This window comes from Salvelinus sp. IW2-2015, unplaced genomic scaffold, assembly GCF_002910315.2.
Source record: "Salvelinus sp. IW2-2015 unplaced genomic scaffold, ASM291031v2 Un_scaffold3148, whole genome shotgun sequence".
Classification (NCBI taxonomy): Eukaryota; Metazoa; Chordata; class Actinopteri; order Salmoniformes; family Salmonidae; genus Salvelinus; species Salvelinus sp. IW2-2015.
The window spans coordinates 674-4,327 of NW_019944437.1; the positions used below are offsets into that span (position 1 = coordinate 674).

Consider the following 3,654-nt stretch of genomic DNA (forward strand, 5'->3'; position numbering starts at 1 on the left):
CAAGTTGTCCAGCTGTTCAAAAACATCGTATTGGGGGTTTCAAGACTCTTTGGACATTGGTGTTAAGGCTGATATAGGTTCTGGGGTGCCGAATTAAACCTAGCGCTCTCGTCGGTACACTGATCTCAACACCTGCCGCCCTCCAGATTTGCTAGAACATTTGTCCAACTGTTCAAAAAACATCATATTGACTTTCAGACTCTTTCGGAGCAATGTTGTTAAAGGAATGTCTTAGAGGTGTCTGTGGGGCCGAATTAAACCTTAGGGCTCGCGTTAAGAAAGCTGGTAATTAGAGATATGATGGTTCCGGGAAATCTGTGATAACATGTTTTCCTGGAAAGGCCCTGACTCACTTCAATACGTGTAAATAATGTCTATGAGTTTCGGAGGGAATCTGTGATAATAGATTTTTCATCTATTGTATTATGTCAATAACCCCAGATCATTCATATGGTTTAACTATATCTTGGAGCTCTGTAGGGATCAACATGGGCTTAAGAGGGTTTCAATTGTCTCATTTGGTCTATAGGGGGCGCATCTGTCCTACTTAAGGGATGTGTGTGTGTGTGTGTTTACATGTGTGTATTTTTTACGGGCGGTATTTGCTTGTCTTTTAGCCCTAATGTTTTTTTAACATAAGCGGGAGCTCGCTACGGCCAAGAATGACACATCCTGATTGGTATTGATGCTCGAGTAGAAATACACATGCGCCTTGGGTAAGCCCATTTCGTGATTTTAAACCCAGGGTAAACGCTTTGTGAAAAAACGTTCTTGGGTCTACTTTCAGAATCCTGCTTTGCCCCCAACGAAGAATTGGACCGATTCAAGAAGGTTGGCAGCTTCACAGAACAGAAATAAGTACTACCTCAGAAATGGGTCATTAATTTGAGAGTTTGAAATCTCAAGGTTCGCTGTTTTCTTGACTGGTGTCTCTCTGGAGCACTCCTCGGGGATGCAACTGTCTGAGGCATCCTTCCGATGCTTTGTGGTTTCTATGGTCTTTATAAGCCGGTGAGATGGGTCCATGGAAAATAACACTAATAAACAAAATAACAAGTTATAATTTAACCATAATAGTTTAAAAGTTAACCCTAAAATGTTAAAATGCCAAATTACATTTCAGATATAGCCTATATATTAACAAATACTTAATATTTAACATACCTCGCGGCTTTTTTGACGAGGGCTGTTCTGAAGAAGTTCTGAAGACAGGGGCTGAATGTTCTTTGTCAGCCCAGTAGTTAGCCATCTTGCAGGTTCGGTAGATGTTGAGCCTGAAAAAAAAAAAAAAAAAAAGAAAAAAACAATAAAATTAAGGCCCAGCTGGTTTTAACCATATTCCGGCATATAAAAAAATAGTAAATAAAAAAATAGATAAAATAACGCTATATCAAATAATAATATATAATTCGATTCATACCTTTGTCCTTGAACCGAGTCGATCGTGAATATCGGCCCAAGTAGAAATTGTTCGGGTGAAGGCGGAAACTGTGGGTCTTGAGCACTAATTGATCTTTGGTGTTTAGAAAATGGGGGACAACGTTAGTCCTGTCCAGGGGGAGTTGACCTGGCGTTTAAAATCCTGTGTTCGTGGGCTTGTGTGTAAAAACATCCGGGTCATAAGGGGAATTAATTGTCTCGTAGTCATATGGCTTGGCAGAAACCGTTCAGGCTCCATAGGGCCCTCCGTTTTAACCTTCTAGGCTTTAGGGTCCTCTGTAAACATATACAGAGATACTTTTTAAAGTAAGATTGCCACTAGCTGTTTTTGTTTTTAAGGATACCAATATGTTTATGGTAGAGGAATTCTTTGGAGCTTACTTACGTTTTACAATTCAGGTAGGCGTTGTTTGTTGCTGCACTTTGTTCCGGACCCCATTGGATGGTTCGAGGCTCAGTTATATACCTTCGGATGTACTTGCGTCGAATGTTTCAGAATCTATAAAACAATTTCCCGACAATATTAAAAGCTATAAATCAGCTTTAGCTATAATTGCCTTGTTATAACGGTAAGCAATACTGGTCCTAATTGGATATGATTTAATATTTCCCTATACACACCCACGTCTTTCAAACAAGTTCCCCACAACAACCAAATCTAATAAAAGGATTTTATTCTAGAACTCAACCTTGCGATAGATCATTGGAGACTGTTTTTCCCCCCCCCGATTATGGCTTTTTAACGCTTCAGTCCGATAACGATTCTTGGAGTTTCTGGAGGTGCTGTTTGCATCGGAACTAAAACGCTGCTAACATTGCCCCTGGTTTCTAGCGCTTTTGTACCCTACGACCTAGAGAAAAACCCCTGAATGATTTTTACATAGCATTTGGGGTTTGTCGTTTTTTTTCGGGCTATACCCCCGCCCATGGTATATTTGACACATTTCAAACACATGGTATTGGGTGTGTCTAAACATTAGGATCCTTTTGGATCTTCTAAAATCTCCGGGGGGCTAGCACCTAGATGCAGGGGGTGGGTTGGTCTCGACATCGCTGGGATGAATGACTTTTTAGCCCACCTAAAAAATAGTTTTATGAAAGGCCTTTAAGATTAGGAGTCGTAAGACACAATATTATTGTTGTGGGGGTAGGCATCTGTTTTGCAGGCTAGTGTAAACCTTGGTTTCAAACGACCCCCCCCGGCATAGAGCGAGAGAGAGAGAGAGAGCCTTGAGCGCAGATGCAAGGGTATTTTTTTTAACACACACACCCCAGCCCCCACTTTTTCTGTTTTTGAAACACACACACAGCCACTAAAGAAAACTCCCTCACGCACATACGCGCGCACATGGCTTTTTCCGCAAGTTTTTTCTCAGGGACAGACTGGGCTAAGAGTGAACAAACGCGAGAGTTCATAACGTGGTGAGATTCTGATTTTAAAACCATTTATTTCATTCAAAATATTTAGTACATACATTTTATATCCTTACATTCTTAAGGTATTTTACGATGCCTTTCTTACAGATCCTGGGAGCTTATGCAACCAACCGCCATTGTCCGTGTCGAGTTCGCCCTCAAAAGGCAAGGCTCTCTTGCTAGGTACATCAACACTTGGTAAGTTTTCACTCCAGGGGTAGATCCTCCGTCGGGCCTTTTGGTCTTGACTCTGTCTCAAGGAAAGCCTCGCCCAGCGCTTTAACTGTTCCCCATTTTGGAAGAGAATGTCCAGCTTATTCATAAGGGTTATGAAAATCGGATAATCCAACCATTTAAAACTAAACACAGGCATAAAAAAGTTGACCTCTTTGCATGCTCTGGAAGCTACAGGAGAATTGACAGACTTTGTAGCATTAGCACCATCATAAAATTCACAGGCTAAAATTGTCACTTTGTTATTAGGGGCATAGTCCATTGAAGCGATTCTTAGAGCTTTCAGATCCCTGCGTCCGCAGACCTGTTCTTCCAAAGCATAGCCCGGCAGCTGTGTACCACTCAGAGCCTGTTCAATTTTACAGAGAGCCAGCCTGATCTTTAGCCATTCTCTCATCCCCAGAGCCGGAGAAAAAATCCCAGGTTTTGCCTGATAAATGGGTTTGGATCCACTGTCTGTGAATATCTTTACCGTAGAATCCTCAGGGTGGAATATGTAAGACATAGGGCCCTCACTCGTACCCAAAAATCCTTTAAAACATTCTGGAGCTTCACACAGAACTT

The 3,654-nt window shown here is 41.5% G+C and overlaps 1 long non-coding RNA gene across 1 annotated transcript; it reads left to right on the plus strand.

The window, feature by feature from the left end:
* The first annotated feature begins 2,532 nt into the window (after nt 1–2,532).
* Nucleotides 2,533–3,055, plus strand: LOC112075419 (uncharacterized). Its single transcript, XR_002894981.2, has 2 exons — nt 2,533–2,862; nt 2,965–3,055. It is a non-coding gene; the product is annotated as an uncharacterized lncRNA (long non-coding RNA).
* The last annotated feature ends 599 nt before the right edge of the window (nt 3,056–3,654 follow it).